The sequence below is a fragment of the Petaurus breviceps genome, unplaced genomic scaffold, assembly GCF_028583685.1.
Source record: "Petaurus breviceps papuanus isolate PSGF00001 unplaced genomic scaffold, PetGlider_PUasm1.0 90650, whole genome shotgun sequence".
In the NCBI taxonomy this organism is placed as follows: domain Eukaryota; kingdom Metazoa; phylum Chordata; class Mammalia; order Diprotodontia; family Petauridae; genus Petaurus; species Petaurus breviceps.
This window is the reverse complement of record NW_027187299.1, coordinates 1,584,301-1,610,145: the sequence shown is the minus strand read 5'-3', so window position 1 is coordinate 1,610,145 and position 25,845 is coordinate 1,584,301. Positions and strand designations below refer to the sequence as shown.

General features: G+C 38.3%; 1 long non-coding RNA gene across 3 annotated transcripts; it reads right to left on the bottom strand.

Moving 5' to 3' along the window:
* Positions 1–20,230, bottom strand: LOC138143613 (uncharacterized). Of its 3 annotated transcripts, XR_011163749.1 has the most exons (4): positions 19,682–20,230; positions 18,656–18,829; positions 16,226–16,292; positions 1–364 (listed from the first exon to the last, which is right to left on the bottom strand). It is a non-coding gene; the product is annotated as an uncharacterized lncRNA (long non-coding RNA). The 3 variants fall into 3 exon arrangements; XR_011163748.1 differs by lacking the exon at positions 16,226–16,292; XR_011163750.1 differs by lacking the exons at positions 1–364; positions 16,226–16,292 and adding an exon at positions 12,640–13,031.
* Positions 20,231–25,845: the final 5,615 nt, after the last annotated feature.

The window sequence follows — 25,845 nt, the reverse complement described above, 5'->3', positions numbered from 1 at the left end:
GTCAGACTTAAGTAGCTTTTACTAAAGTAGTAAGAAGAGTTCATAAGAACATTTGTACCACTAAGTTGGTAGATTATAACAAATACAACACACACACACACACACAGAGGCATGTATGCATGCATGCATGCATGCAAAAAAAAAAAGTCTGTGATATCTTCTCCTGTAAGTACATATGGAGTTCAGGAGAAAGGGGGCTAAAGTTTAGAGTGGTCATGTGGTCAATGTGTAACTCACACAGCTTCTGGTTACTAGACTTTCTTTTCTCCCTCTTATGAAGTTCTCAAGAAGTTTCCCCTTAAGCATGGTGAATCTGTATCCAGTTTGTCCTTGGCTCCCAATACAGACACAGCTGCCAGATGACCTAAAGATGTCATTGAGGACATTGGTGAAAATATGGGAAGTCCATTATCCAAGGGTACACTGGAACTAACTCTAACTAGCTGGGAAAGTGGTTTGTTAAATATTCAGTATAAGCATTTATACCTCAGAAATCAGCAAATACTACAAATTAGGACTTGATTTAAAAATGTCAATAATGTAAGTTAAACTTAAAAGTGTGTTGTGCTTACTTTTTCTTTTCTTTTGTTTTTAGATTTAAATATTTACCAGTACACCCCTGCTCTAGGCCCTCTGGAGTCAGAATGACCTCCTCCAGTAAAAGATGTAAAGCAAGGAGATCTAGTCAAGGCTGAAACTGACCCCTCTCCTCTTCCTCCTTCCTTCCCCTCTTCCAGCAAGTTCCCTCTCTTGGGATTCAGTTAAAACTCCTCATTTTAGGAATTTACACTTTGTTCTATAAAGAACATGGAGTCATTAAACTTTTTGAGTAGGCATATAGCAAATTCAAATAGTGTTTTTGAAAAGTTAATCCGGTCACCATTCCTAGGACAAATTAGACAAGGAGGAACTAGAGACAAGAAGATAGATCAGGAAATAATTGCAATAGCCCAGTTGTAAGGACCTTCTTGGCCTAGGGTAGGGGCAGTGGGAATATAATGAGAGGCAAAAATGTAATCAACATTTTAAAGGAAGAATCAATAGCACTTGGTAACTGGTTTTAGATAAAGAAATAATCAAGAATTACTCTTAAAATGTTCAGCCTGATTGACTGACAGAAAAATTGTACCATCGATTTATTCGATCAATATTTATGGCATGCCTATTCTATGCAAAGCATTATGAGGAAATTTAAAAATAAATAAGATATGGAGCTAGATGACATAGTGGATAGGTCACCAGCCCTGGGGTCAGGAGGACTTGAGTTCAAATATGTGGCCTCATATACTAGCTGTGTGACCCTGGGCAAGTCACTTAACCCCAATTACCTAAAAAAAAAAAAAAAGAATAAGACATAGTCCTTACTTGCATTCTTATAAAGGAGATAAAGATAGGGACTAGATCTGTAGCAGGACTTAAACTGAAGTCTTCTTGGCTTCAAAGACAAACCTCTCTCGTCACTATACCAAGCTGCCTCTCTAGAGGAATTAAAATATACACAAATGTAAAGGAGATACAGTCTCTAATAAAATGGAAGAATTTCCTAAGCAACCTGATAATGCAGTATAAAGGAATTTTCTTAAATAACCTGCTAACAATGGGTGATGAAGCTCTCAAACAAACAATAGAATTTTAGAGCATTGGTCATTGGATGAGAACAACTGAAGAACAGAGGCAACTTCTAATGATTGGCTGAAAGGATGAGTCATGCTCCTCATGACCTAGATAAAAATCAAGATGGTTCCACTCTGTGCCCTTCAGCTCTGAGGAAGGACTTGGCCTTAGCCTTTTCCTCTGTGCTCCTTGAAGAGCAGAATCAAGAGTGGAAGACAGAATTTCTTTTTTCTCCTCTAATCCACTGCCAATGATGCCTTGAAGCAAAGCACAGGACAGCATAGAATTGAACAAAGTACACCTTTGTAGACCAATCAAGTCAATTTGTAAGAGACATTGAGAAATGCTTAGAGCTGTTAAATCATTCAAGAGATGGCAGTCCCCAAAGCCAAAACTCCTCCTGGTGTGCTGATATGGGTTCTGGTTCATTCTGAAAGTTAATGGTAGTACCCTGGACCAGAATTTTGGCTGGGCACGATGAAGATGGTAGAAGATAGTAGAGAGCATGATCAAATACTGAAACCAAGCTCCCATCTCAAAAGCAAGCCCAGGGCAACTAGCAAGAAGACCCTCCCTGCAGAAACATATAACAATTCCCAGGAAGTTCATCTCACAATTTCTGTTCAGTCACCTATGCTAAGGGAAAGGAACATAAAGCAAAGAGAATACCCAGAGAGCTAAGAAACCCTGTGAGTAGCAGTACAAGTATATCAGGAGGATATCAGGAGCCCTGTAACATCAAAGGTTGATGAGTTAGCTAACTGAACATTCCCCTCATGTGGCACCCTCATGATTGATCCCTTTGTGCTGGACTACTCTCCCCATTGGTGGTGTATATGTTTGTGTGCCTGTGTGTGTGTGTGTGTGTGTGTGTGTGTGTGTGTGTGTATATATATATACACACACACACACACACACACACACACACACACACACACATGCTTTTGGGACCAAATGTTGCATTGTAAATCTTCTTACTACACTATTGCAGTAAATTGCTTTGCACTCATTGAATCTTCTGTCTATTGAAAGGTAAATACATTTGTAGGAGCTTACTTGCAATAATTTTAGGAATGTGGATTCACAGAATACCTTGAATCTTGAATGGCTATCCCCTGGGGAAACCCCTCTGTAAGTTGGAGGTGGTAGCCAAACCAAAGGGAGTGATCTATACATAATTATAATTTTAAAAATATAGAATGTAAGAATATAATAAGAAAGGCACAGTGTTATGAGTTGACAAGAGGAAGAGCTTATTTCTGACAAAGGAGATAATAAGATCGTAGATTTACCAGAGGTTCCCAAATTAATTTGGTCTACCACCCCCTTTAAAAAAAATTACTCAGCATCCCCCTAGAAATCTACTTTCTTTAATCCTTTACTGGTTATTTTAAAAATGTACATCATTTCAAAAATATATAAATATTTTTTAAATGGATACATCTTAAATTAAATAATTTATTATAAATTTGTGGGAGTTTTTCCTACATTGAAATTTTGATGATGTAATATTGTGTCACGTAACCATACAGTATCATATTGTTAACAAGTCATTACACACACATATTCCTACTGATGCATGCTTGGCTGCCAACACTTGCTTGTTAAGACCTGTCAGTTGATTTGACCACTGATAGGTTATAACTTGCATTTTGTGTGTTTATTTGGAAAATAATGTAATCACTATGACTTTAACTCATTAGATAACAGATTAAACACGTATGAAGTATTTTTCAAAATTTTCTTCTTTTCTTTGCTTATGCTTTCATAGCCCTCTTAGTTTTATTCACTACCCCCAATTGCACCCAAGGCTACTACCACCCCACCTTGGACTGTTCCACCACTCTAAGGGGGAGGTATTAGCTACTTTGGGAACCTCTGAAGAAGAAAATTTAGAAATTGTCTAGTCCAGTCCTCTTATTTTACAGATGAAGAAATTGAAGTTGAGAGGTGAAATGACTTGCTCAAAGTCACAAAGGGGTAACACCAGGATTTGAATCTAGATCCTCAAATGTAAAGTCCTCTGGTTGCTTTTACACTTCTCAGATTAGTTTCCAGGGACTGGGGCTGCTTCCAAGATGGTAAGTGATTCAGAAGCAGGAGGACTAAACTTTTGTACAAACTACATTAGCTTCTTATTACCTCTAGAATAAAACACAAACTCCTATTTCATTTGTAAAACCCTTCGCAACCTGGACCTAACCTATCTTTTTAATTTCATCATATGTTACCCACCCCGCAACTCCACAATCTAGTTAAACTGGTCATCTCTTAGTTCCTCACAAACAATTCCCCATCTTCTATCTCTATGTCATTGAACTAGTCAATTCCTATCCAATCCCTCCTCACCTCTGACTCACTGAATATCTCTCTTCCTTCAAAATGCCATCTTCATAAAGCCATTCCTGATCCCCTCAACTGCTGGTGCTCTCCTTCCCAAAATACTGTGCATTTAACAACTTTGTATTTATTCTCTTTATACAAATTCTGTAAATACTTATACATGCCCTTGTTGTCTCTCTAATTAGAAAGCAAGCTTCTTACAAGTAAGGATTGTTTCATTTATTTTCAGTCCCCAGTGTCTAGAATAATTCCTGTATGTATATAGTAGGTGCTTAATAAAAGTATACTTGTTTCCTTGTTTGTCAGAATTGCTGCCACATTCCTTCGTTGTCTATATAAAGGAAGCTATGAGACCCACTCAAGGATTCTCTTCATCTTTAAGACTCCATATTTCCCTCCTGCCTTCCTTTGGAGGGCAGGGTATTGAATGAAGTGATTTCTTTCTTCTACCTCCTTCAATCCCAGAATCAACTAATGGGGATTTGCAGAAGTACATAGCAGAGACAGACATAGACATGCCATGCCTACTCAGTCCATAAGAATAGTTCATGGACAATGTTTTTGAATTCTCAAAATGTTCTTTGGAGGTCAGGAGTAGGGAGAAGTAGGTTGTGGTATAGATTTTGAAATCCCCTAAGCATTATGCTCTCAGAATCTGGCCCATTAACAAAAGAAAGGAGATTTTTTGGGGAGAAAGATCAGATATGAGAAATGTTCTATGAGTAACCCCAAGTTCAAAAATTCTTGAGTTTGAGTTTTCTAGCACTAGTCTTTTTTAGGGAGAGAAAATTTTTTTTTTCCCACAGCATGGCATTTGAAGAAGGAGGAAGATCTCTAACAGAGAGCTTAAGGGCCAAAGCCATGTTACATGAAGCGTATATTCACCTTACCAACCCTCCCCATCCCTTCCCACCATTGCTCAATTGTTCACGTAGGTCTAATATGAAGAAAAGACTGCTTTTTCAAGAGCCTCTCAAAGTATGTGTTCCTTGCAGGAGGATTCTAATGATCAGTTTGAGTATTTTTTTCTGTACATGAACACCTGTAAGTCCTTGACATCTTGGGTATTGTGTGCGTGTGTTTGTGTGTATGTGTGTGTTTGTGTGAAGACTCTCATACCTGATGCTCATGTTGTACACTGAATGCCTGTGCAGGATTTGGGGACCTTGCTGCCCATATTTGGGGAAACCTAGACATGAGTTATACCATGAGCATATTTAAAGATTTTCCTGAAGTACTTCAGGTTGGGGCAATTGCCAAAGAGAGTAATTGATCTTCCAGCAGTCAGGCTCCCACTGTCAGAACTCATCCATGTGAGTTTAGAATCTTTAAGGAGCCCTAGTACATAGGTTACATATGAATGTAGTAGTAAGAAATAAAGCTACAAAGGTATGTTGAGGCCTCCTAAGAGAGGACCTTGAACGCCAGATCAAGGAATCTGGACATTATTTAATAAGGAGGCATTATTTAATTTAAAGAAGCTGGTGATGCAATGTATAGAACAATGATCCTGAAGTCAGGAAGATGTGAGCTAAAATCTGACACTTACTAGTTGTGCGACCCTGGGCAAATCACTTTACCTTTGTTTGCCTCAGTTTCCTCAACTGTAAAATGGAGATAATCATATCTCATAATGTTGTTGATAATATTTGTTTAAAATGATGTTCTTAACACGGTAACACACCTAACAGGCACTGCATATACATGCATACATAAATAATATATAATGCATGCCCTTATATATAATACAAGTATGCATATATACATATACATATACATGTATATATATATATATATGTTTATATATATCCTTATATATCCTTAGCAGTGGAGTGGCTGTGATTTTTTTTGAGCAGAGGTGTGCTTCAGGGAAATTAATCAGATAGTAGATGTCTGGGAGAACAAAAAAACTAGAAACGGTGTTAAGCAGTAGGCGTTAATTTTATAGTTAAGAAGTCAGGTTATGGTTCTATCTCTGCTTTTAGCTTACTATATGGCCCTGAACAAGTTCCTTAAGAGGGGAGACCCTCTAGGTCTCAAGTTCTTAATATGTAAGATAAGGAGTTTAAACTAATTTCTATCTATTGTCCCTTAAAGTTCTAAAAATAATGTTATCCCATAATTGGTCCTAAGGTTTCTTCCTGGTCTAAAACTGTGATGATGAAACCAGTAGAAGATCATTGCAATAGCCCAGGTGAGAGATAATGAAGACCTGAACTAGGGAGGGGCGAGTTAAAATGGAGCAGAGAAGACAGAATCAGGAGATAGTTTAGAGTCAGTCCCTAGGTGTTTGGGAAAATCAGAGTATCATTAACAAAAATATAGAAATCAGGAGGAACAGGTTTGGAAGGAAAGATGAGTTTTGTGGAAGTCGAGGTATTGCCAGGAGATCCAGGGAAAGATGTTCAGAGAATAGTTGGAAATATAGTTATGGAGCTCAGGTAAGGAGAGAGGTAAGGGCTAGAGTTATAAATGTAGAAGTCTGATGATGATGAGGAGGAGGAGGAGGAGGAGGAAGAGGATGGTGCTGACGATGATGATGGTGCTGATGATAGTTGAAGTTGTGGGAGTGGATGAGATTGTCCAGGAAGAGAGTAGGTAACCGAAATAAACCTGAAAACATAACCTTGGAGCATGTGTATAATCAATTTAAAGAAGTTCCATCTCTCCTTCTGCTCATCTTGAGTCTCTACTGAGCTTCTCTTGAATTATGGGAGAAATCAGAGAATTAAAAGGTGAAAGTTTGGGTTGATTTTTTTTGACATAGCATTTTAAAGAATAAATCACTATTAAAATTATATTTTGGTGATCAGTGTGCTGAAATTTTTCCTCAATGAATTTAATTTTTACATTATGTTAATATAATTATAGACCCTACAAATCTCTCATTTTACCTTTTAACAACAATAGACCTTGGTGGTTAGCCATGATGCTGCCTCTTCCAGTGAGGGGCCCTAGCTCTGGACTGACATAAGTAGACGTAAGTTTAGCCCTTGGAAGAGTCTAAACTCTAAATAAAAGGGTTCATCTTTTCCACTTGCATTTCCTGGCTCTTTTCACTCTCACTCAGGAGACCTCATGGGAAAAAAATCACTTGAAGATAACCTATGTTTGGCCAATATCTAGGGTCTCCCCAAAAAAGGGATTAGAACTTTACCCAGTACCCAAAATAGGTCAAGTAAAAGACAACTCTTCATTTATTAAGAAATGACTTAAAGCATAAAATATTCATAAGTGAGCATTGACAAAGATTGAGAACACAATACAATAGCTCATAATTTATATACTGTCTTAGAAAGGTGATAAATAAAGCACCAAGCATGCAATATTTTGTAGGACATTGGAACAACCATTTTACCTCCATGTCAGCTCTATCTTGTCTAAACAACTCCCCCAAGGTTCATGTTTTCTGTAAAGTCAGTCCAGGACTTGGACTCATTCTCTTGTAGATGGTCATCTTCTCCAAGAAAGATTGTAGTAGCTGTAGGGAGGTATTTCCCTACAGTGAAGCCAGCCTTGATTGAGGACCTCTCACATGCTTAAGGTAACAACTCCCAGGAAGTTTATCCCTCACTATGACTGTTCAGTCATCTATGCTCAGGGAAGGGAACATAAACCAAAGAGGGTGACCAGGGACCTCAGGTTCAGGCTCAGGAGTGACTAGCAAGACATATTCTAGCTGCCACATGCAAGCAACCGACATAGGTAGAGGGAAAGTCCGAGAGCCTCACAGAATTCCTCACATGCTCAGCAAGCAGGAAGAGAGAGCATGCCAGAGGACAGACTCGCTCCTTTTAAGGCCAACTTAGTAGGGCATTCCTCATGGCTGATTGACCAATCCTCTTTGATTTGTGGCCCGATCATGAAGCAAGGTGAGTCACTTGGAGTTTCATATGTCGTTTAGTAAGGGCTAAATGAAAGGTCTGCCACATCTTCACTCCTCCCTAGAGCCAAAGCACAAGTGCCAATGAGGTCACACTACACTCCCACTGAACCTGCTTTTAACATAGTGTTTAACTACTTCCTGTTCTTTCCATCAAAACCAAAGTATTATGGGGAAAGGAGTAGGAGTGGGAAGGGAATAAGCCCTTAACAATATATTATAATGCCCAGTATTGACCATGGATCGTCACAATAATCCTGAAAGGTAGATGCTGTTATGATCCCTATTTTAGTTGAGGAAACTGAGGTAAATAGGTTAAATGACTTGTCCAGGCTCATACAGCTCATACGTATCTAAGACTAGATTGATTTTTTTGTTTGTTTGGTTTGGTTTTTTGCTTTTTGGAGGGGCAATTGGGGTTAAGTGACTTGCCCAAGGTCACACAGTTAGTAAATGTCATCAACTGTCTGAGGCTGGATTTGAACTCAGGTCCTCCTGACTCCAGGGCTGGTGCTCTATTCACTGCACCACCTAGACACCCCAAGACTAGATTTGAACTCATATCTTTCTGACTCCAGGCCCAGCTGTCAGTCCATTTTGACACCTAAATGGCTGGGTACGTGCCCTAGAATAAAGTCCTGGAAAACATCTTCTTTCTTAAAACACTGAAAAGTGAAAGTGAGTTTCTGATTTATAATAATTTATAATATAATAGTAAAAAATGACACAGGGCTTCAAAATATATGTATGTATTTAAGTTTGTACATAGATCTATATGTACATGTGTAATATATATACAAGTATACATGTAAATGTCTATGTGTGTGTGTATACAATTAACCAGTAGCTACTAAAATAAATAAGCAATCAACCAAACCATCCTGTTGTGACTGGATGCACATGAGAGGTTGGAAAGAACCCCATAGTGGAACCTAGAAGTCCTGGTCACTAACTATGGGGCCATGTCACATAACTTATAATGTAACTTGTCTGGACCTCAATTTCCTTATTGCTAAAAGGAAGGGGATGGGTTAGATCAGGAGTTCTTAATCTGGAATCCATGAACTTGTTTTTGAAAAAAATATGTTGATATCTGTATTTCCTTATAATTAGTTCCCTTTGTGATCTTATGTATCTTATTTTGCACATTAACAAACATATTCTGAGAAGTCATAAAATGCCCCCTTTCCTCTAAGATGCAGTCCGATACTGCCTTCTACAAGAAGCCTTTCCAGATCTCCCCAATTGAACACTCAAGTCACTCTGGATTTAACTACTTTGTTTTTATTTTTTTTCCTTATATTTATTCTGTATATACTTAAACAGAGAGGCAAGCCTAGCATAGTGGATAGAGAACTGTCCTCAGAGTCAACGAGTCAACATAAGGGTAGGAAGAAACCACCTACCTCATTTTGGCCATTTTAACCATAACTAGATGAGATTATAGACTTTATAGACTATTTACAAACAAGTCCTTTGAATTGGAGCATGTTGCAAAAGAATGATGTTTGGATAGACTGGGGAAATGTGGCTACACCTGAAGGGTTGTCCCTAAATTACCAAGCCAGTTAGAACTAGATTCATTTGAGAAGGTGGACCAAGTGGTAGCTTAGTTAAACTCCACTTCTATCTCATCACCATGTTGCTAGCTCAGTCCTTGATTGACACCAACCTCCTTTGGCTACCTCTCCCCTGTGATTGGAGGGCTAACGTGTAACTACCAAACTCCTCCCAATATCCTCCTTTATAGAGGGCAGGTGTGGACTCTTAGATACCTTCATTCTACAGGTGCTTCTCTGTCTGGTTTCAACTCCATGGAACAAGATGTCACCTACTGAGGGTACTACCTAGTGTCCCACTCCACCCTTTCCTGCCTCCTTTTTTGTGTTGTGTCTCCCCCGCCACAAATGTAAGTTCCTTGTGTGTGCATAGGGGCAGGGATGCTTTTATTATTATTATTAATTATATCCCCAGCACTTAGCACAGTGTCTGGTGCATAGTTGGTGCTTAATAAATGGTTATTGGATTGGATTTCCAGAACATCTCTGATGTGAAGAGTGGGCTGCAGGGAAGGCCTCAGCTTCTCTTTTGGCAAGTTTTAAAGGAATCTGAAAGATTTTGAACTTTCCATGGGTTTCCTAGCTAGATTCCAAGATCAGCTGGTGGCAGGATATGTATTGGGAGCCAAGACCGGATAGACAGAGATTCACCATATTTAAGGGGAAACTTCTTGAGCATCCTAGAAATGAGGGGAAATTTTTCCAGTAACCAGGAGCTGTGAAATACCCCTTTGCCACAGGTGCCCTTCAAGCCTGAGACTATTTTCTCCTGAACTCTACATGTATCTGTGGGGTAATGTGCCATGGGCCTGTGGGGGTGTTGCCTTGGTAAATATATCTTTCTGAAAGTTAGTTAAGGTTGGTTGATTAAACTGATTCTTAACTGACAATCTTGGGGGAAGTTCATTGGTGATACCTCGACCATTAGAGAGTCACCCTTGCCTCAGTCCTCAAAGGTATCACTTTAACACTGAAGGGAAGATGGAACCAAGACTAGGGATCTGAGACTCATCTGTGAAAATGGGGATTAAAATATGAATTTTCAGAGCTTACATAAGCTATGTCAGGAAGACCTGTGTTCAAGGTGTCCCTCTGACACATATTGACAGGACAAGACAATTAACCTCTCAGTGCTGTAGATAGGCAGCTGTCTAAGGCTATAATTTGTAGAGGGGTCAACCTACATTGGTAAAGTCAAGTTCCTATATTCGGGAGTTCCCTATACCCAACATTGTTCCAGTTCAAAAGACTTGTCTGTAAATAGTTTAAAGCCTGTGATCACATCTAGTTATGGTATCAAGGTAAAAATGAGGTCAAATGATTTCATTCCCAACCTTACTGTGACTCTGAGACCAGCTCTCTATCCACTATCCCATACTGCTACTGTATATAAGTATAAGCACAATAAATATTAAGAGAATAAAAAAAAATAATTACAAGATGATGAAACACAAGGTGGTTTGAGAGAGATGACCAGCAGTTGGGGAGATCAGGAAAGGCTTCATGTAGGAAGCAATGCTTGAACTTCATTTTGGAGAAAAGGAAGGATTAGGTAAGTCTCTCTCTCTGTGTATATATACATATATGTATGTATTTGTGTATATGGTGTATAAGATATATATGCATATATCAACACATACATACAAATATATGTGTATATACTTATTGTTTCCCCTAAGCTCCTTGAGAGTACTATTTCATTCTTTGTCTTTGAATCCCAACAACTAGGTTTAATTAAGACCTTGTTGATGAACTTTTTGACAAGGGTAGAGACTGTTTCATTTCTATCTTTATTGCATCACCTAGTACAATATGTGGCACATGGTAGGTATTTAATAAAGGTTTATTGATTGATTGACTGCCATCTCTCTCAAACTGGAAACCTGGGGATGCCATGTGTCTTCTAGAGCCTCAGATAAAGTCAGCAGTAACCTATACAATGTGATCTGAAAAGATCTGCTTGCCTTCAAATACCAACCTCCCCTCCCTTCTCCAATCCTTATACATGCAAACACATCCTGGAAGTCATGATGCTCTCCCTTCAATTTGTCCTAAAATTCCCCCATTACATGCAAGTAGGGCAAAAGGATTGTCTCCAGGCCACTGTTCAGATGAATATATGGTATCACCTAACAAGTGAGGGAGAGCCCTGGGGGAGGGAGGATGCATCTCAACTAGCTCTTCTTTCATGGCCACCAATTAGTTGATCAGATTAGTCCAATGTCAACTTGGACAGAATAGGATCCTGATCTTCAGGAAATGTGATTCAAGATAAGTAAATTTCCATCCAGGGGAGGAGAAGAAGAAGAGTAGTCAATTAATAAATTATATTTTTGTAGATGGCAATACCATCCTCATTCTAGTAGTCATCCTGAATTCCTCAGCTATCTCTCGCTCCTATTGCCAAGGCTTGCTGATTTTACCTTTGCAACAGCTCTTGAATATGCCCCCTTCTTTTCTCTGACACTGCCATCACTCTAGTGTAGTTCCTCATCACCTCACTACTACTGAATTATTACAGTAACCCTGCTGGTGGGTCTGCCTGCTGCAAGTCTCTCCCCACTCCAATCCATCCTCCATTCAGCCACTAAAGTGACTTCCTAAAACACAGGTCCAATCATGTCACCTCCTGTTCAATAAACTCCAGCGGCTTCCTGTTGCCTCCAGGAGCAAATGCAAAATGTTCTGTTGTCATTCAAAGCCTTTCATAATCCTCCTGCCCTTCCGGTCTTATACCGCAACATATCCTTCAGTCCAATGACACTGGATTCCTGGCTGTTCCATGAACAAGATGCTCCATCTCTCAACTCCAGGCATACTGTCTGGCTGTTCTCCATGGCTGGAATGCTCTCCCTCATCCACTCTGACTGCTGACTTCCCTGGCTTCATTTAAGTGCCAACTAAAATCCCACTTGTCTATAGGAAGCCTTCCCCAACACTTCTTAATTCCAGTACCTTCTCTCTGTTAATTATTTCCTATTTATCTTACAGATAGATTGAGCAATCAATATAATATATAATTGATCGATTACATATAAATATATTAATTAATATATAATTATGATATGTTATATATAATGTAATAATTAATATATTAATTTCGATCGATTGATCTATCTACCTATCTATATATTTGTTTGCATGTTGTATCCCCCAGTAGATTATAAGCTCTTTACGGGTGGAGACAGTCTTTTGCCTCTTTTTGTATACCCAGTACTTAGCACAACACCTGGCAAATTGTAGGCACTCAGTAAATATTTATTAATTAATTAAGGACCTACTATATGCCAAGCACTGGGGTGAGTGCTGGGGATACAAAGAAACACAAAGGACTGTCTCTACCCTCAAGCAGCTCACAGTCCAACAGAAGAAACAGCATGTAAACAACTACATACAGACAAGCTTTTTACAGTATAAGTTGGAAATTATAAACAGTGAGAAGACATTATAATTAAGGAAGATGAGGAAAGGCTTCCTGTAGAAAGTGGTGTTCTAGCTGGGTCTTCAAGCAAGCCACAGAAGTCAGGAGGCAGAGATAAAGAAGGAAAGAATTCTAGAGATAGGGACAGCTGGTGAAAATGCCCATTCTCAAGTTGGAATGTCTTGCTTGATGAAAAACAACTCAAAGATTCCTAGAAATAGAAGAGACTTGAAATTATCTGGTTCAAACCCTTCATACAATGGATGAGAAAATTCAGGGTGATCTAGGATTAGCATAGGGAGTTTAGTGAGGGATATAAAAGTCAGTCAAAAAATATTTGTTAATCACCTGCTATATGCCAGGCGCTGTGCTCAGCACTGGAGATACAAAGAAAGGTAATGACGATCCTTACTGTTGAGGAGTTCACAATCTAGTAGAGGAGACGATATGCAAATAACTATGCACAAACAAGCTACATACAGGCTAAGGCAAAAATTATCAACGGAAGGAAGGTATTTCCTCCTGTTGATTAGTCAGCATTGCAGTAGGGGCTGCAAATCCTCGTCAGTGATTGGAGAGGAAGGCCAGAAGAGAGCCCAGACCAGAGACAGATGATGCCAAAGAAAAAAATACCCCAATGAACCCCAAGGGAGAGGGAGACTCAGAGTGGAAATGGGACAAGCCATTAAAGTGTGAATCCAGATCCCCGTCTAGGCAGAAAAGTCTCCCACTGCTATAAAAAATGATGAATATGATAAATACAGAGAAGCATGGGGAGTGAAGAAAACAGTACCATGAAAACATACATACACAATGGCTAGAACAATATAAATGCAAACGAAAATGACAGTAACAGAAAAAGAATCAAAACTGAAAGCTGTAAAATCATAATGACCAAATTTAGCCTCCCACCCAAAAGAGAAGTGAGATGACACCTCCCACCTCCCCCTGCCCCACCCCCACCCCACCTGCTGCTTTTCAGAAGTGGGGGACCATGAGGATAGGATACTACATATAACCAGACTTTTTTTTTTTATGTGTTCTTTAGTTTTGTGGAACTTCCCCCTCATTCCTTCATACTTTATGAAAAGGGATGACTTTGGTAGGGATGGGGGTGGGAAATATAGATGATATAAAAGAAAAAGTTATCTCTGAAAACTTATCAAGAAGGAAGAGGAGGAGGAGGAAGGAGAGGCAGAGGAAGAGGAAGAAGAGGAGGAGGAGTAGAAGCCCTTTAACAACAGTTCTTAACCTAAGGTCCATGAACTTGTTTTTGTTTTTAATGTTTGGATAAATATATTTCAATATAATTGGTTTCTTTTGTAATCCTATGAACCTTATTTTATTGTTTTAAAAACATTATTCTGAGAAGGAATTCACAGGTTTCACCATACTACAAAAGGGTCCATGACCCAAAAGAACTCCTGGCCTAAAGGAAGCATCTAGCAGGGTCTGGTAGATCTTCTGTGGTAGTTTTAGGAAGGACAAGAGAAGACTGTGTATAAGCTATGCTTTGCACTTTTGGATGGAGTGCCCACAATGATGAAATCAACAATGAATGGAAATATCAAAGTAATAAGAATATTGTTAATCAAACTAACGGCCTTTAAGACTCTTTAGTTCTGATGATTTTTTTTCCTACTAAAGCAAAACTTAAATGAAAATGGATAGCTTTAAAAAATTATTCTAAAATAAATTTAAACTTTATTAAGAAAAAACAGGGAAGAGAAATCATATCAATATTTTGACTAAATGGGAAAACTGGTTTACTATTCCTTGTCTGTGGTTTGCTGGGTTCAAGACAATTAGATGTAGCCAGGCTATGAGTATAACCACCATAAAATGCATAAGGCTTCAGATCCCTCTTGCAGAGGCTCTGAAAACTTTTTTTTTGCTCCATTTTTATTAGAGAAAACCACATGCCACTTAAATTAGCACTGCCTGACTTGCTTGCCTAGGAACTGGAAATTTTTTCTCATTATAAAGATGTGAATCAGAGCTATGAAATGCCAAAACGGTGTGAAGAGGCAAGTGATTCTGGGGAGAGAGAGCTTTAACAGTCTGTCAGGAACTCTTAAAGGGAAGGTCACATGGCAGAATTTCCATACTGTTTTTAGGATAAAGAGAACTGGGAATTGTTGCTCCTTAACTCTATACACTATAGCCTAACAAGCAACAGCTTTCAAGTAGCTCCAAGTCTGTCTCTGTCTCTGTCAAAATCCTCAAATGTCAGAAAATTAGGAGCTAAATTTGACTCAATGGTGAGGAAAATCAAAGTTCCTGTTCTCAAACTGCCTGCTAATTATTCTGGGGACAGGCTTCCTGTCAATCTTTTATTAATTATCTAGGGGAAGCGATTCTGTAAAGCAACACACAGTGAAATGATTCATCTGAAATAACTTCCTTCGTTTTTCATCCAATTGAAAAAATTCCAAAAGCCTCAACTAGCAATAAAGTTAGGAGAAAGCTTCACAGAGCATCCTCCAGAAATCCAAGCGTGTTGGGAGTGCAGGGCCACGGCAGCCCCTATGGTGTCAGCAAGGACTTGGGCTCAGAGCCTTGTACATACGTGCACCCTTTGTCTAAGTGCTTGAAATGAATAATGAATTTTTAGAATTAATTCTAACGAATGGCTGAATAAATTTTAATGACTAATGAATAAAATGATAAGTGAGAGTCCTGGAATTATTTGCACTTCTAGGTTTTGGTTTCCCACTAACCTTTCTTTAAATAGATAACATCCTTTTTTTCAAATTCCCTTCAATCAGTAGAACAATTGCTAGGTGGTGATAAGAGATAATCAAACTACCAAAAAAAAAAAAACCCAAAACAAAACCAAAAGGTGTATACTTTACTCAAGAAAAGGACATTGGCATTCTGTATATGAAACTGTCTCCCTAACATAAATGAAAAAAAAAAACAAACCAACAAACAAAACAAAACCAACCATAATGACCCTTAACCAGAGATATATGTTTTGCTTTCTGAGATTCAGTAGCATTTAAATCAGTGGATTGCATCAGTCATTCAAAAGCTAGGATTTTAGATGCAATTACTGTATATAATTAGCTGTTTCATCTTAGATGCAGTGAATTGGGAATTTAATCTCTGATTGCAGAGAGACAGAATACTAAGCATCTCACTAGTAAATAGGTTTTTGTTGTTTATCAGTGGTCAGGTACATGCTACTAGAAGGAAACCCTTATGTAGCAGGGCAGTTTTGTTACTATTGTGTTCAATTGAATAGACACTAAAATGTTCGTAATAAAAGTTCATTATTTAATTTTCAATCCTCTTCTCTGTGCTTTGTAGATAAAAATGTTCATGTTTGATGATGTTTCTTAAGTTTATAATGAAAAATAAAATTTTTGTAAAAAGAAGGGGATAAGAGAAAATAATTCTCACCTTTCAATAGATATGAATATGTGCACTTCTAAGACTGTGATCTGACCTGATGGTCTGCCAATGAAATCTGTTGGGGGGAACAGATTTACCAAAAAAAAAAAAAAAATAGAAATTAATTTTCTTCTAAACTTGAATAGTTCCAGTAGTTTCAATAAAGAAAAAAAAAGGTCTCTCCTTCCCTGGAAAAAAAGCAACCAATTACAATAAAAGAATACAGCATTTTCCTCCCAACATACATATATAAAGACAATAAAAATAAGGTTATAAAGCTATTCTTCAGACTGGGTGACAATGTAGGTTAAATGACTATGCCTGTGTTGGGGGTTGAGTAATATCATCCCTCCATAAAGTACAATGTTTTTTTTATTCCTTTGTAAATGGTAAATGTAATGGTAAATGGTTTCAGTGTCCAAAAGCAAAATTCCATCATCTTGAGGTCAATCCTCTGGTGATGAATCTCTCCAAACCTAGACTGGTCCTTCTTGATCAACAAACAGAAACCCCAGGATCAGTCTGCTGCTAGAGCTGTACTCAAAACCTTTCTGGCTTGATAGGATTGTATAGGTTAGGTGACATAGCCTTTGAGAACCTAAGATCAAATTCAAGCCACCATGAGGCATTGAAGGATATTAATGGATGAGGCTTCTATGGATAGCTATAAACTATGATACATGCAACACTACTACATTGAAAGTCTGTACTGTAGGTATTATCACAAAATTGTACTACATATTCACAACAGAGTTAAAAGAATTTCTTGGGAAGATGTCAAAAGTTTTTATTTGCACAATTGTTCTATCTCTCTGTGGTAGATGAGAAAGAATTGGTGATTTTCCCTTTTTCCTAACATATTGCCATGTAACCAGGCATGTGCTGGTGAATGTTTAACCACTGACTCTTTACCCAAATAAATAAATATGCATGGTACACTTGAATTTAATCTGCATTATTAACATGTTTTCCATCACTTTGTCAAGTCTAGACAATCAACAAAATAAATCCAGCCCGAATTTGCAGGGTTTGCTGATTTTTGAAGTGTAAATACACTGAAAATTTACCAATTGGCATGCACAAGCCATTCTTCAGCTGTGGCCAATACATCCCTACTTCTACCTCACTATCACCACCCCTGCTTTGATCATCCAAAGGTTCCTAATTAATCTCTCTTCAAATTTCATCATCCACAACCATTTTCCTTGAAAATAGTCAATCATTTCAGAGCAATGGAAAGAAAAAGGTTGACACCAGATCATTCTGAAAATGAACTAATCCAAATGTATTGATATATCTTTGGCTATACTTATTTATTACAAATCGGGGCTTCTGTTTTTTTTTTTTTGTGGGATGGAGGAAAGGTGATACAATAAACAAAAGAAAATGGAAAAAAGAAAAGGTCATGAACAAAACATTAAAAATTGCATTAGAGAAACAAACCATTAAAAAAGAAGAAAGGATAAAGTTCAGATGCAGTTAATATGCTTAATGTAATATTATGCTTAATAATAATGTTTACTATGTTTACAATATAATTTAAGCGAACTATGTATAACAGATCATAGGTTCATATGCAATCCTATTTTCTATTCTTTTAATTTTGAAATGTTTATATTTAATTTATGATTATTAAGTTCACAATTAAAGAGTGAATTAAAAAACAACACCACCTGGCACTAAACCCTTATTCATTTAATCAGTAACCAAAATTTAGGTCTACTAAATGACCTTTTCATTGAGATTCTCTGACAAACCCTAAAAATTCAGAGGATATTTTATCCCATGATTGTAAGTCTAGTTTTGACTTATGACATATCCTGAGTAATCCTCCTGCCTATTCACAGGAATGGAATCCAGAGAGATGCCTAGGAGACTCTTGTAATACTACCCTCTTTTGCCAGTTGTCCCTAGGAAAAGTTTTTTGAAAAATGAACCTAGCATGTATCCATGTGTGTCAGGGCTGTATTTTTTTTAAGTTTATAATACAGTGAAAAAAGTTAAAACCATATTTGGGTAACTATATAGTAGACAAAAAGAACAATCCAAATAACTCTTCTACAATGCAGGGAAGGACCATTGAATATTGCTGTAATTCAGAGCATATAATGAACATGTTCTTATTCTGTCTCAATTGCCTGCTGGCCAAGGCTAACATAAAGTGGTTTATTCTCTTTTTAACATGACTGGGGCATAAGAAGGGAGAGTCGTGGGCAACAATGAAGTAATCTGAGGTAGCAAGAGATGAAAGACTTAAGTAGAATGAATTCTTAGATCTGGATACATATGGATGTCATATGTGCTCATTTCTTTTTTCTGGGTGTGAGAAGAAAGACTGAAAAATAATCCCAGTGGGATGGGGGAAGAGGAGGGGGAGCAAGGATTGGAACAAAGCTTTTGCTTTGACTAGGGTTCCCCCGTGGCCCAATACATAAGTACCATCACCACCATGAAGGTTTCAGAAAGTCTCTCCCATACCTCTGTACTCTTTCCTCAGCCTCTACCCCAGGCATGGGAGAGAATGGGATTTGGCAAAGACAGCAGTCTCTGGAGGTAATGTGTAGTTGTAGGGCTTCTGATTTCCACATCCAGCACTTTACCAGGTGACTCATTCTGAAGGTTGAGGCAGCAGATTTAAAAAGGAAAGAGGGAAATGAGAGCATTGAACTCGAATGCCAGCCACCCTCCATTGTCATGGTAGAGAAAGAGAGATTGGGAAACAAAAAAAGGAAAAAAATCCAGTTTTTCTTGTGTCCCAGCTCCTAGTCCCTTGGGGAGAGACTAAAACTCTTTTTACTGATTCAGCTTATCTGATTCATGGTGTTACCATAGTCGTGAACCTCATCTCTTGCTCTATTCACCTTTCAATGCACTAAAGCCCTAATTGCCAAGACTCCTGGGAAAGTGTAGGCAAGCCTTACACAAATCCAGTTCCAATAAAATACTCCTGAGCAGTGCATTGAAAAAAAATAATAATTTATTAATCAATGTTTATTAGGTTAATGAATGAAATTCTGCATTTTGAACATTTCTATGATACAGTATAACTATTTCTCTACTCCCCTTTTGATCTTCTTTTTTCTCCTTATTGGTCAGAATTTCTGGTGGATAGGGTCTGAATTAGAGCCAAATGCCTTGAGATACTCTTACTTCCCACAGCAGCTATCTGCTTGCCTAGATGATTTCTGCTGCATTTCCACTGAGTCAGTAAAAATCAGTCATTTATCTTTCAGACTCATATTTGGCTTGAAAATTCATGGGAATGATTCCTCCCAAAATGATCATTTGAGAATTGTTTTAGTCAACCAGCCTTTACTAGCTTTTAGAAAGGGGTGTTCCCTAAGGTGGTATAGCAGAACAAAGGGGACAAGACAGCTCAAAATTCTGTGACATTTTCTCTCACCAAGTACCGGTAGAATCCAGTGAAGTGGGTGCAAGCTTAGCAATCACATGACAAAAAGGTACCTCATAGCTCCTGGAAACTTGAAGAAGTTTCCCCTTAGGCATGGTGCAGTTTCTTTGCTGTGTTCCTTTGAGGAGTCATTAATCTATGTCCATTCTATTCTTGGCTTCCCATGCAAATGCTACTTACTGTCAGCTGATCTCGAGGAATTCTAGCTGGGGAAATAAAGGGAGAGAGAAAGTTGGGAAAAGAGCCAACTTTTTCCTCAGTACTTCCCTCAGTCTAGACTTTCTACTCCAAGATGCCAGGACAGCCAATGACTCTCATCAATATTTCCTTTCTTTGCCATAGCTTAATCCTACCTTTGCTCCTCAGGGGTGTGCTGGAAAGTCACAGCTTACTCCAATGTCTTAAATGAATATGATTTTAACTAGTTTGATAATTTATAGAGGATGCCCGAGACCTGACCAGTCTTGTGAAATTTCACTACAATTTGAAGGACTTTTCCACACTTAGTGTAAGGCCTATGAGAATGATCAATTGGATATCTTATTACTTAGTTCAAGTAGGGTGAGAATGAGTAAATCAATCATTCCAACAACATATAATATAATATGTGTATATATACATATATAGTAATTAAAACAAACTGGAAATATCAAATATTCCTTTCTTATACAAGCGTCTTTCTGTGTATCAAAAATATTCACATATTTCTGTATGCGGATGATTAAGTTCACAGAAAAAAAAGTATATCAACAGATTAATGTAATATTTTGGCATGACTCCATCTTTGACTTGAAAGTCATGTTAAGTTCTATTTGAGAGGGATGACATAGCCAACTTAAACTGCCTACTTGGAAGATGTGATGCTTCATACCAAATATTATTGACATTATTGTATTAGTGGCCCAGTTTAAACAAAGAACAGTCTTCTGGGTAGACATCAAATACTCTCAGCATTCTTGCCCTGCTTGGAGCTATTTTATATATTTAAAGTACATGACTAAGACATAACTGCAGATCTGAGTCAAAGGCTTGGTGATAATTAATAAAGACTATGTAAATGTTATAGTGCTTTTAGTTGGCTTGTTCAATAATCACTGAATCGATAAGGAGTCATTCTTGATACCCAGGACTTTTTGGAGAACATTTTTTGCTCTTAAGACAATATATGGTTTTCTTGTATGTGCTTACAAATTTTTTTGAGGGTCACAAGCTATCAATGTTTTGTATAATGTAAGTTACAAACATAATTGGCCTATATTTTATGGGTTCACTGGTGCTCCCATTTTTTGGTAATAAATACATGATGCTTTCTTTTAAAAAAGATGAGATCAGACTTGCATCTGAAAGGAAGCTGGTAAAGTGCTTTGCTAGCAATTCATGTACCACTATGAAGTGTTTGAGCCAGTAATTATGTATTTTATCCAGCCTTGATGCTTTCTAGTTTTGAAGAGAAGTTAGAATTTCAGTCCACTCCCTAGACATAACCATTCTGTTATTCATTATATTAATAATAGTCAACCTTTCTGTTTTGCATTTGATCTGACTTGCATTTTAATTGTGTTGTACTGATCAGACATTTTTTATACCCTCTTTTGTCAGAGGTTTTCTCTCTTTCCTAATGTTTTTGCTTCTCAAGCCTCTTTTTATTTGATGTTGAATTGTTTATTCTGTTCTTTAACCCACTTTGGCTCTTTGTTTTGCCTTAACCTTTTAGTTTTCACTTTTAATCATTAATTAAGGGATTAAGAATTTCTAATATCAGGGTGGCTAGGTAGTGCAGTAAATAGAGCACTGGCCCTGGAATCAGGAGAACCTGAGTTCAAATTTGGCCTCAGACACTTAACACTTACTAGCTGTGTGACCTTGGGCAAGTCACTTAACCCAAATTACCCAGCCTTCCCCCCTCCAAAAAGCAATAAAACAAACAAAAAAAGAATTTCTAATATGCATTTGTTTTCTCCATTCAATTCATGTTTCTTTTTGTTGCCTTTAATTGATAATATATTTTTGATTGCATATTGATGTAATCCACTAATATCTTTCCACAGTTCTTACTTCTGCCTTTTGGGTTTTTTACACTTTTCATTGGTATTCTTGGATAGTTCTACCTTTCTCATACAGACCTTACTGTGGCTATAGTCACAACATATACTGTCATGTGCAGGTCCTTAAAAGTTTTTGCATCCTCTGTCAAATATTTTTAGGAGAATGTATTTGTTTGTGATGATTTTTTTGAATTAGCATCTTTTGTTATGGTTGGGCTATTAGTTGGATTCACCTCACCAAATTAAAAAAAGGGCTTTTTGAAATTCCATTCTAAGTATCGGCAGAGTCAAGATGGAGGAGTAGAAGCAGGACCTCTGAGAGGCTCCGGCTTCTACCTTCCCCAATCAATGTAAAAAGGGGATTTTGAAAAAACTTTGGAGCTGCAGAACCCACAAAATGACACAGAGAAGCTAACCTCCCACTGAGGACAACCTGGTAGGCTGGAGGAATCGGCCAGCACGGTGCTCTGGATGCCGAGCCAAGGCCCGCATGAGCCAGAGGTTTTAGCCCCAGGGCGGGTCTGACCAGATGCTGGCTGGAAGGACTCCAGATCAGCAGCAGCTGTGGCTGTTTCCAGAATTATCAACACATAGATGTGAAAGACAAAGTGAGAGGTCAGTGCACTGTGGGATTTGGGACCCAGTAAGTGGGAGTGCATCTGGCTTTTGCCCCTGGTGCAAGAAGCCACTGAGACACAGGCACAACCAGCCAGAGCCAAGTGGCAGCTTCAGCTCCTGGCCTACAGAGTGTAGGGGGACCAAGTGACCAGTCTGAGGGATAATCACTCTTGCTTTAACCTGCTTGGATCTGGATTGCAGTCTAGGGTGGAGGTCCTGGGGTGTGTGTCCAGTTTGCCAGAGTATGTGGAGGCCTCAGAGAGGGTACCCATCTAATACCTCTGGCAGCTGAGAAAACCCCAGCTTTTGGGAAGAAAGCTCCCATCTGGTGGCAGAGTCCTACTGGGGCAAAAATCCCAAGGGTTAAGTAACTGAAAGGAGACGTGACCAGGCAAAGGAAACAAAGCAGACAGAAGATTCCAACATTAGACTCCTATTTTGGGGACAAAAAGGAGCAAAGCATGGAATAGGAGGAAGACAGTGAAGTCAGAATTCCTGCACCAAAAGCTTCAAAGGAAAATAGGAGCTGGTTACAGGCCATAGAGGACCTTAAGAAGCAGATAAGAGAAGTGGAGGAAAAATTGGGAAGAGAAATGAGAACGATGCAAGAAAATTACGAAATGAGAGTCAACAGCCTGACTGAGGAAAATAACACCTTAAAAAACAGACTAACTCAAATGTCAAAAGAGGCTCAAAAAGGCAATGAGGAGAAGAATGCCTTAAAAAGACGAATTTGCCAGATGGAAAAAGAATCTCAAAAGTTCACCAAGGAGAATCATTGCTTCAGAATTAGATTGGAGCAAATGGAAGCTAATGACTTTATGAGAAATCAAGATGCTGTTAAACAGATCCAAACAAATGAAAGAATAGAAGGCAATGTGCAATGTCTCGTGGGAAAACCCACTGACCTGGAAAATAGATCCAGGAGAGATAATTTAAAAATTATTGGACTACCTGAAAGCCATGATCAAAGTAAGAACCTAGAAATCATCCTCCAGGAAGTTCTCAAAGAAAACTGCCCTGATGTTTTAGAACCAGACGGCAAAATAGAGGTTGAAGGAATCCACTGATCACCTCCTGAAAAAGATCCCAAAAACAAAACTCCTAGGAATATTATAGCCAGGTTCTGGAATTCCCAGATAAAGGAGAGAATATTACAAGCAGCCAGGAAGAAACAATTTGAATATTGTGGAAACAAAATCAGGATAACCCAGGATCTGGCAGCTTCTACACTGAGGGATAGAAGGGCTTGGAATATGATATTCTGGAGGGCAAAGGAGCTGGGATTAAAACCAAGAATCACCTACCCAGCAAAACTGAGTATCATGTTTCAGGGGAAAATATGGTCATTCAGTGGAATAGAGGACTTTCAAGCATTCTTGATGAAAAAACCAGAGTTTAATAGAACATTTGACATTTAGATACAAGAAGCAAGAGAAGCATGAGAAGGTAAACAGGGAAAAGAAATCATAAGGAACTTATCAAAATTGAACTATTAACATTCCTAGATGGAAAAACTATAACTATAACTGATGAAACTTTTCTCAGTATGAAAATAGTTGAAGGGAATATATATATGAGGGTATATGGGCATATGAATACATATGTGAATATGTGTATATATGTTTACAGGTAGACATAGATAGAGGGCACAGGACCAATTTAATAGGAAGGGATGATACTTAAAAGGTGAAATTAAGAGGTGAGAGAGGAATATAATGAGAGGAGATGGGGAGAGACAGAATGGGGTAAACTACCTCATATAGAAGAGGCAAGGGAAAATGGTTACAATGGAAGGGAAGAATAGGAAGGCAAAAGGGAATGGGTCAACCTTATTCTCATTGAATTTGGCTTGGGGAGGGAATGAAATACACACTAAATAGGGTATCTCACCCTACAGGAGAGTAGGGGGTAAGGGGATGAGAGGGGGGATGATGGAATGGAGGGCAGGCTGAGGGAGGAGGGAAGTTGGAAGCACCCACTTTTGAAAAGGGACAGGATCAAAGTAGAGAATAGAACAAGTGGGAGGTGGGATAGGAGGGAGGGAAATATAGTCAGTCTTTTACAATATATCTACCATGTTATTTTTTTTTGCATTAGCTACACATGTACAACCTATACTGAACTTCTTGTCTTCCCGGTAAGGGGAGGAAGGGAATGAATCTGGAATTCAAAGTTTTAAAATCAAATGTTTATATATATATATAGTATTATTAATACTATTTTACATGTAATTGGGAAATAAGATATACAGGTACTGGGGCATAGAGATCCACCATGCCCTACTGGAAAAGTCGAAAGGGGTATGGGAGAAAATATGGGAGAGAGCAGATTGGAGGAGGGGATATCCTGTGGGACTGCTATTTTGGGGTGGTGGGTAGGGGAACAATGGAGAGAAAATTTGTAACTCAAAATCTGGCAGAAATGAATGATGTAAATCATAAGTTAATAAAGCATTTGAAAAATGGGAAAAAAAAGAATTACCTAGGGCAGTAAGAAAGCATATGACTTACCCAAGGTCACAAAGCAAGTATGTGTCAGAGGTGGGACTCAAACCCAGATTTTTCTGGTTTCAAGGAGACCTCTCTATCTATTGTGCCACCCTGCCTTTCACTTTTATGTTTATAGTTTTTCTAAAATAAACCAACTTTGCATTGCTGGCATAAATCCAACTTAAAGAAAAAAAAAGAAATTCCATTCTAAGTATACCCATCTCCTCAACAAAATCATCTGAGACATCAACCTTGTGATTATCATACATTGCATTATTAGGTAACCCTTAAGAAGAATGCATTGGTAAGTCAATAAGTATTTATTAAATACCTACTATGTATCAGGCACTATGCTAAGTGCTAATGATACAACAAAAAGGCAAAAGAGAAAAAAGATAAACCATCTCTGCTCTCAAGTCCAAGGGGGGAGGAAAAGGCAAACAATCACAAACAACTACCAAAAAGTACAAATGAGATACATTGAGGATAAATTGCAGATAAGTTTAGAAGGAAGATAATAATGTTAAGGATGACTGGGGGAAAACTTCTTTGCAGAAGCTAAGAATTTAGCTGAAACTCAAAGGAATCAAGGGAAGCCAGGAGGTGGAACTGAGGAGGGAGAGAGTTCCAAGATTGGGGAACAGCCAGTGAAAATGCCTAGAGTCAGGAGATAGAGTGTCATGTTCCAGGAATAGCAAGGAGGCCAGTGTCACTGGATCACAAAGTATGGGAGAGGAGTAAGTTGTAAGAATACTGAAAGGTAGAAAAGAACCAGGTTGTGAAGAACTTAAAAAGTCAAGCAGAATACTATATATTTCATCCTGAAGATAATAGGAAATCACTGGAGTTTGTGTAGTAAGAGGGTGTGACCTGGTTAGACTTGTGCTTTAGGAAAATCACTTTGACAGCTGAATGGAGGATAGACTTGGAGAGGAGAGAGATTTGAGACCAACTATAAGGATACTACCGTCCAGGTGTGAGGTAGTAATGGCCTGCACCAGAGTGATAGAGTTATACCTCTTCACATTTAACTAATTCCTGAATTTCCACTCTTATTTCACC